Genomic DNA, 16,797 nt, shown 5'->3' with positions numbered 1-16,797 from the left:
AATAGAAATAACGGTATTGACGAGTAGTGTGAAAGAGCGTATCCCAGGCAGAAAGAGAGCAAGAGAAATAGAGCACCGAAAAATTGCTAACACGAATAACCTAGAGTTGGTGTTGCCGATGGCAATGTTTGTATTTGCCAAGGTAGCCAATGTCTTTACATTTCCCAAACATAATACTTTCGACGAAAGACTTGCCACGATCATAACTTGCATGTTTAATTTTTAAGTGCACACTTGTTTCAAATACAAGGGTATGGACGTATATATGGATGCTTGTAATTATCGAAGTAATATTAATCCTTTGGAATACACATTCACATCAAGAATAGAGTATTTTACTATTACAGCTTTATAAATTGAGTTCTTCATCGTTATTTATACCACCTTAATAGTATATATTGTACATATATATATATATAATTTAACTAACTGTTTCTTCAAAAGCGCCTGGAACAACGTGAGCGGGCCAAATGCTCTTCTACTCGTTTAACAGATTCGAAAAGGAACCGTTCGTGGCGAATGTTCTGTTTTAACTGATTTGCTTATGTGGTCTCGCAACAACGTTTGGACTATCGCAACGTAAAATATCGTATGCAGCATATGATACAACGTTCCATAGTGTGTGTTTTTTGAAATATGTATGCGCACGAGCTTACAAGATTTTTATCGACAACTGGTAGCCGGTATTTAATTTGCAGTGGATGTGCAAAAGTAGACGACACAGTTGTCGGTGTTGGTGATTCTGATTATAAGTTTGAGTCTTTCTGCTCTGTGTACGGTTGGATCTCCCATTGCCGAACCGTTTCGAGCTCGCAGAAATATTTCTTTACTATCGGTTTGGATAACAACAACGTCAATGATGTCGGAGATTTGGTTGCCGGAGCAAATACTATTTGTGAGTATGTTGATGGGAAGTTTCGGGTTTGTTATACAAGGCATTTCCGAACTTGCCGATGTGCCAGCTCATGCGCAAGTCGCGTGCATATTAACATTTTTATGCCTGATTCCTTTCAGGTTTGTTTGTATTGTGAGAGACTGAGAAAGCTTTCTATTCACACAATTGAAATCTGCAGTTTAGAGCTACATCTGTCTGAACTCACAGCAATTTATGTGAAACGCGTCGCATTCATTCTATTTGGCATATACATACATATGTTACTGTGTGTGTGCATGTATTGTGAGTGTATGCTCTATATTAATGTGTTGAGTTCCAATGTATAGTACAGGTATGGCGCTAACGATTTAATGGGTTGCATTCATCCACATTTCCGGCCTTACTCAAATGCTTTCGTGACTAGGAATTCCCCGAATTAACGACTTCATACCACCACACATGTACATACGCCTGTACATTTGCATTCGTAAAAGAATGCTTGTATGTAGATATATGAATACAAATTGAGTCGGCTCCGTCATGCCCATGTATTATTAATATTTTGCTAAAGTTTCGGTGTTGCATCACAACACTCTGACCATTGGCAAGAACTTTTAAACCGACACGTGACGCGTCCAATACTCTTATTCGATAGAAGCGCTCTTATTATGAGAACCGCTCCTCATATGTTAAATCTCTTTGTTTTCATTTGGGACACCGTTTTAATATTAATCCCTGGGATTTCTTGGAATGATGCCATTAAATATATAATATTTAAGTCCTACCTCAAAATAAGTTAATTGTCCAATTCACACTGCAGTTGGTATTCTTTTTCACTCCCACATTGCATTGTCAATTTATCCCGAGAAGAGGGAATCCAATGAAACGTGCAATCAATGCAATGGCCTCCAATGAGATATACATATAATGGGTTGTCAAAAAAGTCTTGCGGTATTTTCATTGATTTTTTTTATTGAAATTGAAATGAATTTTTGATGACTCATGCCCAGCTCTTGACCGATGCTACGGCTGCTACTATGCCGGTCTCTTTCGACCAATTCAGCGATTTTATCGCAATTTTCGACGACAGGCCTTCCGGAGCGTGGCGCATCTTCGACCACCTCTACACCAGAACGAAAACGTTGAAACCATCGTAGTGCGGTGGAAATGGAAACTGTATCGGGTCCAGAAACTGCATAAATTTTATTTGCGGCTTGAGATGCATTTTTGCTTTTATCGTAGCAGTACTGTAAAATATGCCATATTTTCTCTTTATTTAGTATTACTCGGTTTTAATCGAAAATAGTAACGACAGTTTTGTGACGCTACCCATCATAAACGATGTTCTTTGTACTTAAAGCGATCTACCCTTATTGAATTTGATAAAGAGAAGGTAAACATTATTAATATTATTTAACTTTACCATAAATTTGTATCTTTTGAAGGTTAGTCGATAAAAATGTATGAATAAAATGAATGAATCAATAACAGTAAACATAATTTATTTTTAATATTTTATTGGAATCGACTTATTTAGATTTCATCAATTGTTCATTTAGTCCTTTTATATGACTTAAATAGCTGAATTTAATTTATTATAATCTACACAAGATGAACTTAAAAATAACAAAGCTATGTAAAAACGGAAGCCACATAGCCAATACAAAGAAAGCACACAAATCTGTCACATGATAAATGGTTTTCATATACACGTACATTTTCATACATACATATGTATGTATGTATGTACATTCAAACATGTACCTACTATAAATGAAAGTTGGTCCAAAGGGTGCGTTAAAATAATCCGAACGTTTGCACAATCATTTAAAGAGTAGCCGGCATTTTCCAGTTACTAGGTTTGAAGACCGAAATTGTTCGTGTAATCAACTACCCCACTCGCACAAAGAGATTTAATGGAAATACTGGAAATTTTTATAATGCACATCGTTCGGAAATAAATGCTTTTCTAACGGGTAAATAAATTGCTCTCTGATGTAGGAAGCATGCGCCTAACGGAGTCTCCATTCTTTTTAAAGAGAACCATTAGCAGCGGGCAGTAATACTAACGGGATATTCTCTTCGCTCTCAGAATTCAATGCTAAAACTGCATTGCGCCAGCACCAATGTCAAAATAACGGAGAGTAGAGCCCTGAAATCATCTATTTATTTTTTCCAGGGCGATAAAGCCTCTGCATCGTTGTGACATTACGCTGAGCTGTATTAAGGCAGGTCATGCCCATGATTTGAGTTTCCTCATGAAAGAGAGGTGAACAGTTGAGCCAACGAAAGGTGGTCTGGACTTGGCTAGTCCTGTCGGCGGCAATGGCAGCAGCTATGAAATCCCACACATTTAATTTAATTTGCAGTCACATTTATATACACTTTTTTTTTAATTCTGCATATGTTTATGCTACTACAGAAATCGCTAATTCGCAGGCGTACAGCAAATCACGCAAGCGAACGGATGTCTCATTCAGAGCTATTTATGGTGAATATTTTCTATGCTCTATATTTATACTGTAGACACACCTGCCTATTTTAACCTGCCTGCCGTCACTTTGTGTATCCTACTTAAATTGGCGGCGTATTTGCACTCATTCGTTAAAATTTTGCTTCGTTATAGTATGTGTGTTCGTACATGTGGCAGCACTCGATGTGAACTGCAATTGAAGTAAGATGTTTCCTCAACTAAGTTTTCGGACCAACAATACTCGTACTTATTACCTGGCGTGGATTTTTTATCTGCCAGATTTAGTTTTTGAACGTAAACTTTTAGCAATTATTTAATCATCCTTATTCGATTTACAAGAGCTTGCAATAACACCACACCTGAAGTTTTAAAATCATAAAAGAGGGGAGACTGTATTGGTTACTAACACATACAAACAAACATATATATTAGGATGTATGTACATATGTATGTACATATATATTACATTTTTTTGCCAATCTATAAACAATATACATGTGTCATTATTGACACTTTTAGTGTCCAGAAACGATTCTTTACATATGGCTCAAACAGCTCACGACTTCCGGTCCTAGACCAAGTATCCTCTGGGTAACCAAAAAGACATCCATTTGAAGATGAGCTAAAGTGAGAAGTCGAAACTTCCCTCCATAGGGTTGTGCGCTGGGTTCGGGACCAACTACGTAAAAAACAGCCGCCAATGAAAAATTACAAACAGCCTCGGATGAGGACACCCCTTTTGATGACGACCATGGGAAACGTGTTAAGGATAACGATTTAAAGGCATGCATCTGGAATGTCCGGTCCCTTGATTGGGAAGGTGCCGCCGCCTAGCTGATTGATGTCCTCGTTAGAGTGAAGGTTGACATCACCGTCGTCCAAGAAATGCGATGAACGGGACAAGGACTGATACGAGTAGGTTCTTGTGGCATTTACTACAATGGGTATAAAGGAGCACGAATTCGGTGTGTGATTCGTGGTGGGAAAGTATCTCCATCACCAAGTACTGTCATTCACCCCGGTGGCTTAACCGCTAGCCGCGATCCGCATCAAAGCGAAGTTCTTCAACATATCGCTGATTTGCGCCCACGAACCTATGAGAGTTGCCACCGCCACGATGCCAAAACCGTGCTTGGCGACCTTAACGCCAGGGTGGGTAAAGAAGGTATCTTGAACACAACAGTCGGTAAATTCAGCCTCCATGAGGAAACATCCTCAAATGGGTTGAAGCTGATCGACTTCGCCGACGTCCGAAATATGGTTATCTGTAGTACAAGATTTTAGCATAGAAAAATTCACCAAGCTACCTGGCTCCGAGGTCGTAACATGGACTCGTACCACTATGTTGTTGCAGCCAAGATTCGCACCCGCCTCTGTGCAGCAAAAAACGCACGTCAACAAACGCAAGGAAGGTTCGACGTCGAGAAGCTGCAATGACAACTGACAGTCGAGCGATTTTCTACTCGACTTGCACTCTTGCTCTCTGAGAGCATTCGTCATCAACTCTGTACAAAGGAACTGTGTGCCAGCATTTCAAGCTCGTTACGTACAGCTGCGACTGAATCCATTGGTTTTCGGAAAATGCAAAAGAACAGCTGGTACGATGAGGAGTGCCGTGTCGCAGCGGAGAGAAAACAGACTGCCTACCTCGCAACCGACAACAACACGTGCAGGATGAGATAGATAGATACCGATATTTGAAACAAGAAGCAATACGCATACGCAGACAAAAAAAGACAGAGGCCGAAGTACTTAAGTACGAAGAGCTTAACAAGCTGGTCCACAGTGGAAATGCTCAAAAATTCTACGAAAAAATGTCGCGACTAACAGAAAGTTTCAATAGCGGAGCTTACCCTTGTAGAACTCCCAGAGGTGATATAGTGACTGATGTCCAGAGCATATTAAAACTATGGAGGGAAAACTTCTCCAGCCTGCTGAATGGTTCCGAGCTATGAAAAGACGGCGACGAAGGGCCGACAAGGAGCATGCATCAGCTTCTTTGTAAAATACGGTCGGACAAAACCATGCTCGACGATTGGAATTTAAGTGTGTACTGCTAAATCCACAAGAAGGAAGACCCTACAATCTGCGCCAATTACCATGGGATAAGTCTCCTCAATATAGCATATAAGGTTCTATCGAGCGTATTGTGTGAAAGATTAAAGCCCAATGTCAACAAACTGATTGGACCTTATCAGTGTGGCTTTAGACCTGGAAAATCAGCAACCGAAAAGATATTCATCATGCGTCAAATTTTGGAAAAGACTCGTGAAAGGAGAATCGACACACACCACCTCTTCGTCGATTTTAAAGCCGCTTTTGACTCAGACGTGTCTTCCGTCCATCACAACATGATCGATCTGGTTGGTAGTTTTTCGATCCGGAGACAGCCAGGTAGCTTGATGAATCTTCTTATGCTGGAATCTAGTACTACAGATAACCATATTTCGGGCCCCGGCGAAGTCAAACAGCCTCAACCCATTTGGGGATGTTTCGTCGTGGAGGCTGAATTTACCGACCGTAGTGCCAAAAATACCTTCTTTGCCCACCCTGGCGTTAAAGTCGCCAAGCACGATTTTGACATCGTGGCGGGGGCAGCTCTCATAAGCGCGCTCCAAGCGCTCACAGAAGGCATCTTTGGTCACATCGTCCTTCTCTTCCGTCGGGGCGTGGGCGCAAATCAGCGATATGTTGAAGAACCTCGCTTTGATGCGGATTGTGGCTAGACGTTCATTCACCGGAGTGAATGATAGTACTCGGCGACGGAGTCTCTCTCCCACCACGAATCCAACACCAAACTTGCGCTCCTTTGGCCACTGTAGTAAATGTCACAAGGACCTACTCGTCTCTGTCCTTGTCCCGTCCATCTCATTTCTTGGACGGCGGTGATGTCAGCCTTTATTTTTGCGAGGACATCAACCAGCTGGGCAGCGGCACCTTCCCAATTAAGGGTCCGGACATTCCAGGTGCATGCCCTCAAATCGTAGTCCTTATTTCGTTTGCCATGGTCGTCATCAAAAGGGGGGTCTCTCACCCGAGGCTGTGTTTTCTTTTCCATTGGGGGGGTTTTTTACGTGGCGGGTCCCAAACCCAGCGCACAACCCTATGCAGGGGATGGTTCGCCTTCTCACTTTAGCTCGCCTTCGAACGGATGTTCTTAGGCTACCCAGAGGATACTTGGTCAAAGACCGGAAGTAGTGAGCTGCTTGAGCCATGTGTAAAAGAATCGTTTCTGGCCACTCCCAAGTGAATGGCGATCAGAGAACTTTCCTCACTTGCGTGAACTTCTACACATGACTCCATCCTCCGTAAGCGGTGCCTACTCTAGTAAAATAGAAGAGTTGATAACAATGTTACTAGGTTTAAATAAATTCCATATTATTCCCAGTCGGGTAATATTATTATAACCATATTAACAAAAGTAACCCAAACGTAGCAATCGGCTATGGTGCATATATTCATTGCGACGCTTAATGAGGGTAAGGAGTGCTTTCAAGATTGAATTTCCAAACGAAAGAACTGAGTACTGCCCTTTAGCCCTAACTCCTACTAAAATCTGAATTTCCCAATACTAGCTTAAGTTAAGCTAATTGTATTGCTTCTATCTAAAGTTCCATAAACTATCTGAAAACTAAAAAATATGGAATCTCCCATAATATACGATAGCATAAAGCCAGCCAAGGAACTACTTTACGATGTAAAACAAATCATATAGAGTAAAGTCAGCCAGATGTTCGAAAATTCTGATATTACTTATATAGGGGCTAGGCTAAGTGTTTGCCCAATTTTATCTACTTGCGGCGCAAAGATACAATGTTATGAATAAAACACGTTTTTTTATTTTGTATGTTTTGTATGTATATGTGCATTAAACTTGTTAGAAGGCGGGACCACGCCCACTTTAAAAAAAAAAATTAGCCGACAGGTGGCCCTTGGTACTGCGATCCTCTGTACTAAATTACAGCTTTTTATCGCTTAGTTATAGCACTTTATAGGTTTTCGGTTAATGGTGATTAGTGGGCTTGGCAGTGGTTCGAACGTGCCCATCTACGCCCATCTTTTTTGTACTAAGGAGCACACAAACCAAGTTTCATCGGGATATCTCAATTTTTACTGAGGTTAAAGCTTGCACGGACGGACGGACAGTCCACCAGATTTCAACTTTTCTCGTCATCCTGATCATTTATACATATATGTATATATAACCCCATATCGATCTCGGTTAGTTTTAGGGGATACGTACAACCGTTAGGTGAACAAAACTATAATACTCTGTAGCAATTGGTTGAAAAAGTATAAAAATTTATAGTCAGAGGTAATGTTTGTGCTTAGAGTCAAAAATCAAATACTAGCCACAGAAATGTTTTCAGACAGGGTGGCTCCCTTTCGTGTGACTTCTTCAATCTACTTTTGGAGAAAATAATTTGATCTGCAGAACTTAACAGAGAATGTACCATCTTTTATACAGTGTGTTAACAACCTTAACAACCGCCGTTAGTTCTGCTTTCTCCAGAATGGTCATCAAACAAACAGGCGTCGCACTCCTGACTAGACACCCACGTCACTATTGACACTCATAATTTCAAAATCCTAGATAATTTCGTATATCCTGGAACCAGTATCTACACCAACAACAACGTCAGCATCGAAATCCAACGCAGAATAACTCTTTCCCACAGGTGCTCCTTCGGACTGAGTAGGCAATTGGGAAGTAACGTCCTCTCTCGACGATCAAAACCCAAATTCTATAAGTTACTCATTATTCCCGTCTTGCTATATGGGGCAGAGGCATGGACGATGCCAAAATCTAATGAGTTGGCCTTAGGAGTTTTCGAGAGAAAGGTTCTGCGAAAGATTTATGGTGATTTGCGCAATGGCCACGGCGAATATCGCATTCGAATGAACCATGAGCTGTATGGGATATGCGACGACATTGGCATAGTTCAGCGAAAACACTCCAGCTCTGAGAGTATTCGATGCAATATTCGCCGGGGGAAGCAGAGGAGAGATGGTGTGTGTCTCACCGCTCTTTTCCAAGATTTGCCACATGGTGAATATCTGATCGGTTGTTGATTGTCGAAGTCTAAGGCCACACTGTTAAGGTCCAATTAAATTGTTGACGGTGGGTTTTAATCCTTCACACAATATGTTCGATAGAAGCTTATATATAATATTGGAATAAGTCTGTTCCACGGCAGTCGGCGTTAATCAACTTTCCCTTTCTGTCGGTCGTCAAATTTTGTAAATTGATCTTTCCGATGCTCAAATTTGAATAATGTTTCGTTTGAAAATGTCTTTTTACTACACAGTTAGTTTTCCTTAATAAAGCTCGGGTAACACCCCATGGCAAAGCTTATATTAAATACAAGATCTGTCCCAAAAGAAACAGAGCTTCTTAAATATAACTGTTTCTGGTGGCGCCACCTATTGGTTGGTATATGAAATAAAAAGTTTGATTTCTTGTTGACATTTCGTAAAAATTTTAAGACAATTGGATAACTGCAATCCATGTTATCGATCAAAAAGTGACAGCAGCTTTTGGTCATCGGTCGTAAAATGCAAAGAGCAAACATTAAAGTTTGTTTTAAACTTGGGAAAACGTTTACTGAAACATTTCAAATGATGAAAAAAGTTTATGGTGATCAGTGCCTATCTCGTAGTAATGTGCATGAGTGGTTTAAGCGATTCCAAGAAGGTCGTGAGGACCTCTGTGACGATCAGAAGTCGGTCGTCTTCAGAAGTCAAAAATAAAGACAATGCTGATTTGTTTTTACGATTCCGAGGGTATTGTACACCGAGAGTTCGTCCCACCTGGCCAAACGATTAATGCTGTGTTTTACCTAGGTGTTATGAAGCGTCTTTTGTTACGCATTCGTCGGGCCCGACCACAATACCGTGAGGCAGGGTCCTGGCGCCTGTAGCACGATAATGCGCCGTGTCATCAGTCGACGCTTGTCATTGATTTTTGACAAAAAACTCCATCTTAACCATTAATCACTCACCCTACTCACCTGATCTGGTACTCTGTGATTTTTACCTATTTGGAAATTTTCATTTGCCCATGAAAGGACACTGGTTTCAGGACATTTCAGCTATCCAAAAGGCGACGACCGATATTCTCAAGAGCATTTCGAAAAATGACCTTAAACACTCATTTGAAATGCTAATTGACCGGGCTAAACGCTGTATCGAAACACAAGGAAACTACTTTGGATAAAAAAATATAACTTTTGAAAAATATTAATTTTTTTTGTTTTTTTAACAGTCCTGCTTCTTTTGCGACAGACCTTGTAATTATAGTGGCCTCACCTTAACTATGTATGTGTCAATCTCTAATATAAGATTCATAGAAAACTGGGTATAGTCAAGATCAAACCTCCCCGGACTGACCCATTCAAACGGCGCGAACAAGCCGAATTGATAAAAAGTTAAAAGGAAGGGCTAAGTTCGGGAATAACCGAACATTTCACTCTTGCCAATTGCCGGGTGTAGGAAAAACTTTATTGCAAAAATGTTGCGAAAGAATTCAACATTCATTGTTCGAATTAATCGTAATTGGATTACAACTAAGTTTTTATCTTATTAACTTAACTATATTATACATCATATTATAATAAAATGGTTTTGTAACTAAATTTTACTTCCATTCAATGAAAATTGTAATAAAATCATCCTCAAATAAGATGTACATATCTGACATATACTCTGTCGAAGAGACTAAATTTATTATACTGAGGTGAGTGCAAACCTCAACCAAATGATCGGAAGTTATTACTTTAAGGTTATGAAATTTGCATCAAGGTCTAAACCAATTCCCTTTATATTAAGTGTTAAACCACATAATTTTTAAGAATGCTTGTCCACTTATTATACATAAGAACGGTTTAAACACAGGTGGGAAATCGTTATATATTTTTAAGAACTTTTACAAATATAAATTTGTTAGAATAATCAAAATCATTTCATATAGTTTTTGACAGTGGGTACACCGTGGACCAATTTCACATATTTTATAATATTATATGTTGAGTTAATGTTATGAGATATCTTATATATGTATATATCAATCAATATACTTATACATTATAAACCCAACTGGATTTTGAAAGCCTTTGTGAAAGATAGGGGTAGTATTGACCCGGTTTTAACTATTTTTTGCATTACTACATATTATTAACAGAAAACACAACAACCGCAAAATGTCTCTACTGGGTATTATAAGCTTAAACTATTCCACATACGTAATTATATAATTTTGTATACAAGAAGACCCAACCACGCATTAGTGTGGCTAAAGCATACATTAAATTATATTTAAGCAAATTTTTCAATACAGTGAAAATATTCTTGCACATAGAGGCGAAAATGTTATAGCTGTTTGCCTTAAAATCTAATACATAGATGACCATTAGCATTTCTAGAGCCAGCCTCATTCCATTGCAAAATCAAAGTTGATTAATGTTTTGCAGCTTGATGACAACTGATTATATCTACTTTCAATTGCAAATTATGTGGTGATAGTTCAGACAATTACAATGAATTCAAAAATTTTGTGGTATTGTTGAATTCGTCATCATGTATCAACTGATTTATAAGTAAACAATTCAAATGGAATGAGATCAACGCCATCTTTTTTTTCTCGACAAAATTTCTCAAATTTTCTCAGCCAATTACGGTTATTATAATTATGTCCTGAAAAACACGATGGATAAGATTCTTTATCGAGTCTGTAAAGTAACAAAATTTTGTGGGAAATGTTATTAACACAGTCGAGATGTCAACTAAGATCAACATCTAGCAACTGCTTCGGAAACAAAATCGCAGTTTGATCTTGTTGTAAAGTCACTCGCTGTTAGTCGTTAATTGGATTTTCTTTCTGTGCCGCCACAAATTAAATGCTTTTACCACAATTGTTTTGGTTGTCACGTACATAACTTCTTTAAAGTCTGATCGAGTGTAGGGATGGGATATATTTTACATAGAATCGATTCTCGATACCGATTTCGATTTTATATTTTTCCATCCTAAAGATCGATAAGTCGAGCACATGAATTGATTTTTTCGATTCTAATTTAAAAGATCGATAATAATTAATAAATTTATATAAAATATACTTATATATCTATACTAATTATATAAAATCGCTTATATGAAAAATGTTTGTAACGGCTAATCTCCTAAAGTTGTAAAGCGATTTTTATAAATTTCTTTTCTAAATAAAGCATTTGCTCTAGGCTCGGGAGTGGAATACTTATTTTTTTAATTTTCCGAAATCAAATCCTTTTTCTTTCGGGTTGAAGTTTTTGAGAAACCAAAAATATTGCAAGCATAAGGTTTTTCGTTCACCAAACGCAGTCTACAGCGAAGCGCGCTTTATGTGTGTGCGTGTGCCCTTTATCGTTTGCGGCACGCACTCTCTCTCTCTTCCATCTCTGCACATCTTTTCCAGCATAACGTAATGAAGTAAAGTACATACATATGTATGCACTCTCTCTCTTCCATCTCTCGCATCTTTTACTACATGAAGGTTAGTAAACAGCTCTCAAGTAATTGCTCAAGAAAAAAATACACTATTTCTCAAGTAATTTTGACAGCTGGTTACGCATTGTGAATGATCTACATTAGAAGAGCAAGAGAGAATAAACAAAGAAAACAAACTTTGTGCGTAATATGTACATATGGGTGTATGTGTATGGTAACATAAATATTTTCATTAAGATTTAAGAAATGTTGTTGATGATTGGTAGGTTTTATACAACATTTCAAAATGGAATATACTTCATAATAATGATTTCAACTAATTTAGGATGAATTTGACGATTACTTCGAATTTCCTTCAAGAAACAATTGTTGATTTGATGTTTCTTCGCAAAACCAGGTTTGCCATATTCACATTTTACTGAAAAAAGTAGCAAAAATTAGTGCTAAATTTCTTGAGAGCTGCGTACTAGCACAAGTAAATTTATCGCAGGAAAGTTTCTTGACCGTTTCTTAAGCGTTTTTTTATATGAAGTTTTTACGTTTCTTGAGAGCTGCGTACTAAGCTTAAAGTTTGTTTTCTTTGTTTATTCTCTCTTGGTCTTCTAATGTAGATCATTCACTATGCGTAACCAGCTGTCAAAATTACCTGAGAAATAATGTATTTTTTTTCTTGAGCAATTACTTGAGAGCTGCGTACCAACCTTTTATGATCGTATTCTGCAAAGGGTAGAGTAAAATTGGAAATTTATTGTCTTTAAATCAAAAGGTAAAGATTAGATTTATCCGATCAAGAAAAATAGCCCTATGGCCGAAATACTTCAGAAAGCATCGCTAATAATTTGGGACGACAATGTCTCATAAGTGTCATATCGATGCGGTCGATATAACTCTTATAGATTTAAGATCTTCGCATGCGGCAATGGGTGGAGTTACATTAGTATTCACAGGAGACTTTAGACAAACTCTACCGGTGATTCCTAAGGGTACAAGAGCAGATATTGTTAACACGTCCATAAAGAAATCGGAATTGTGGTCTCATGTACAAAAATTAAAATTGACTGCCAATATGCGAATAAATCTTTGTGGAGTTGGACCATCCAATCGGTTTGCAGAGTTCCTACTTAAAATAGGTAACGGTTGCAAATCTGTCACCAAAGATGGTTATGTAATAATGCCAGATATTGCAGGAACCTGTGTTAGAACAGTTGACCAACTTATTGATAACGTGTATCCAGATATTATTAATTTGCACCACAAGGACTCTAAGTGGTTATATGAGCGAGCTATAATTACTTCGACGAATTCCGCTGCAGACGAAATTAACAAAGCCGTTTGTCAAAGAATATTATCTGAATATAAAATTCACAATTCTTTTGACACAGTGGCAGATGAAGGAGACGTTGTTCACTATCCAACGGAGTTTCTTAACTCTCTTAATCCCTCGGGACTACCTCCATTTCAACTAGAACTTAAAATTGGTACGCCAATAATCCTTCTACGAAATCTTAAGCCTCCCAATTTATGTAATGGCACTCGACTGAAGATAACGCACTTGATGCCTAATATCATTCAAGCAAACATGTTAACCGGACCTGCAGCAGGCGAAAGCACAATGATCCCTCGGATACCAATGATACCTACAGATCTTCCATTTAGTTTCAAAAGAGTACAGTTCCCCGTTAAGACGTGTTTTGCGATTACCGTTAATAAGTCCCAAGGGCAAACATTTAATACTGTTGGCATAGATCTTCGAAACGAAGTATTTTCTCACGGTCAATTATATGTGGCTCTGTCACGAATTGGTTCCCCGCAAAACCAAAATGTTCTCATTTCTGGCAATGGAAATAAAACAAAAAATGTTGTATTCACTGAAGTTTTTAATAATTAAAATATATCCTTTTTGGTTATTGTTCCAAAATACATCAATTATAGTATACCTTATTTCATATCTTGAATTAATATTTACTCTATGCCATCCTATTTATTTTATGTAAGAGTTTTGAATTGTTACCTTTTTGTTATCTATTTTTAATTTTTATGTAAAAAAGAATTTAATAAACAAATTATTTATAACGTTAATGAATTTAAAAGTGTTTGCAATTAATTCAAATATGGGTAGTAAATATTTGTAAGTCTAACATAAGTTACACATTATACTCATGTATGTGTGTTTACATTTACGAATAAAGGTATTCTTTTATTTGCATTTTAAACTACATTAAATTCTGTCCAATACCCTCATCGTTTCAGTTTTTGCGGCGTAACAAAGTACGCCGAGTATTTGCTAGTATATATATATATGTATGTACATATAATGTCATGAACGGGTCAATAAAGCTGCGCTACATAGTAGACGAACGAAATAAAGAATAACACGCGTATGTTGAAAACGAAAATAATATTTAGTTGCGAATGTAAAAACCGAAAATAGCTAAATATATATTTATAAGACTTTCTATCACACGGTTTGTTATGATACAGAACTTCAAACTAATCACTTAATCGTAAAATCGAATGCCCTGAATCGATTATTGATCGATTTTGGAACTTAAGTCAGATCCAAAACTTTATTATTTTATAAGAAAACCAATTCTCGAGTAGAATCTTAGTCCAGTTCCCCCAGTGACCTCTTGTAGGCCATTATGTATTCGTCTTAAATAATCAATTTGCATATCTGGAGAATTTTCGCTATTGCTCTGGTTTTGGTGATGTTGCGTCAAGATACCAATCAATTGCAATCCAAAAAATATTTCAATACAATGACAAAAATGCTTCACCATGAAAAGTATTATTTTTCCACAAATTTTTATTTTATAAACATTCAACTTGCCTGAACTTCAAAAAATATCTCGTAAGTAAAATTAGATAAATTAGTTCAGGCGTTCTCGAGTTTCATCGAGACTAACTAACAGCAATCATTTTTATTTGCATATGTATGTATATTATATAGATAAATAATCAGGATGAGTTGAATTCCGAGTTCCGTCCATCCGTAAGACCTGCAAGTTGAGTTAAATAAAAAGTATCTTAATGAAACTTGGTACAAGTGTTCTGCACTACCATAAGAAGTTTGGTATTGCATATGGAGATGGATAAATGGAGAGATAATATGATTCATATTCACTTCCACTTTTTTCAGTTGTTCAATCTATTTAAGATTATACAAGTATACATACAAATGTATTCAGTGTCGGATTACTAAATTGCTAAGTGTGGTCAGCATGGAAAAGTATTTAATTTAACAAAATTTTTTCACAAAATTTGGCATCAATTATTTATTAAGGCAAGGCAACAATCTCTGAACAAATTGTTTAGATCGGACTACTACAGCATAATGACTGCCATACAAACTTGATCAAAATCAAGTCCCTTCATGAAAGACTTTTTATTTAAGTATGTACATTTAGCATCCTTTAATGTTTAATACCTTAATGTTTAATCTCCGAACAGGTTTTTTATATCAGATCACTGGGGTATATAACCCTTATTCAAACTAATTTTAGTTTTTATTAGTGAAGGGTATTATAGCTTAGGTGCACCGAAGTTAACGTTTTTTCCTATTTCCTTTCAACTTTCATCCACTATGCGCTTCTCAAGTTAATTCATTCTTTGTATTTTTATGAACTTTAGTGCTTTTGGCGCACTTTAGCCGCAAGGACATTATGCATATTTAATCAGTTTTATTCCTTTAGCCCGGGCAAAAAGCAGCAGCAGTTAAGGCGAAAAGAAGCGTAGATGTAACAGCAATATCATCATTAGTCATCATCAAAGAAGTGGCGAATGCGTCTAAGGCGTGAAGTACTACGTGTCCGCTTGACACTTTGACGCCCAGGAGCTTAAATCCCCATATCTACATATGTACATCCATATGCTTTTAGATGCAGTACACTTTTCCAGCAGTAAAAGTATGCCGGTAAGAAAACTATGTGAAGTGAAATTTAAAGAATGTATGTATGTATATACATACATTCAAATGCTTGCATGCTACATATATGCTCAGAAGTTGAAAGACGTTGCATAGGTGTCACGTTGTTTCAAGCGTGACACAATTACTGGATAACACAATGAAATGATGACACTCTGATGTATAGCCTACGAGCCATTTTAACCCGCCAAAAAGCTATAGCAGTAAAATACACCTTTTGAGGCAGTGACATATCTTCTCACCAAAAAGATACACATTTGCCGGTATTACCATTATCAGAGTCCTAAAGGACATAGCTGTAATACAAACAAATCGATCAAAATAAAGTATTTTTATGGGGAAAAATATCCGAGTACATAGTTCAGATCGGACTATCAGAACCAAAAAACCTTAAGATTAGGTTAATAAAACAAGTTCGTTGTCATAACGTTTTTGAAATTTTCTAATGTTTCGTCAATAACCAATATTATAATATTATATTTTGTTTAAATCTTTTAATAATTTTTTTTTCAGTCAAAAATTTTAACAGAAGAGTTCAGGTCATTTTCTATGCCGTGATTGTTGCGTATGTACATTACGATGGATGTCTCGTTGACGGAATCCCGAGGGCATAACATAATTAATTGTATAACAGATGCGCTGAGGAGACATACGAACTGTGCCAACAAATACTTCATTAATTGTTAAATTTGTATTTAAAACCAAATTGGTTTAAATAAAAAGATTAGCATGCATGAAAATTTAAAGCTAACTGCGAGCTTTTTTCGGTATAAACAATGGGCCATATTTATCTTTAATGATTGGTATATGTATGTATATGAATTAGTTAATATGTAATGTCGAGTATTAGGTCGGCTACTATAAAAGTATTAGTCTTATCGTAAACTTCGCATGAATAAACCATTCCCATATATTTTTATTTTCGCGTGAAGGAATTAATTCGTATTACGAATTTCGTGTGAAATGTTCGAATTTCGAATTTGCTATTACCTTTTTATACTCTTGTAACATGTCGCTACAGAGTTTTGTTGATCAAACAGTTGT

At 37.1% G+C, this 16,797-nt stretch overlaps 2 long non-coding RNA genes across 2 annotated transcripts; both read left to right on the top strand.

Annotated features, from left to right (window-relative positions):
• Positions 1–810: 810 nt before the first annotated feature.
• On the top strand, positions 811–16,375 carry LOC120772712. The gene is made up of 3 exons (XR_005705084.1): positions 811–895; positions 15,521–15,741; positions 16,267–16,375. It is a non-coding gene; the product is annotated as an uncharacterized LOC120772712 (long non-coding RNA).
• Positions 12,920–13,177, top strand: LOC120772710. The gene is made up of 2 exons (XR_005705083.1): positions 12,920–12,958; positions 13,016–13,177. It is a non-coding gene; the product is annotated as an uncharacterized LOC120772710 (long non-coding RNA).
• Positions 16,376–16,797: the final 422 nt, after the last annotated feature.

This window comes from Bactrocera tryoni, chromosome 3 (genome assembly GCF_016617805.1).
Source record: "Bactrocera tryoni isolate S06 chromosome 3, CSIRO_BtryS06_freeze2, whole genome shotgun sequence".
Lineage (NCBI taxonomy): Eukaryota > Metazoa > Arthropoda > Insecta > Diptera > Tephritidae > Bactrocera > Bactrocera tryoni.
This window is presented reverse-complemented; position numbering and strand designations above follow the sequence as displayed.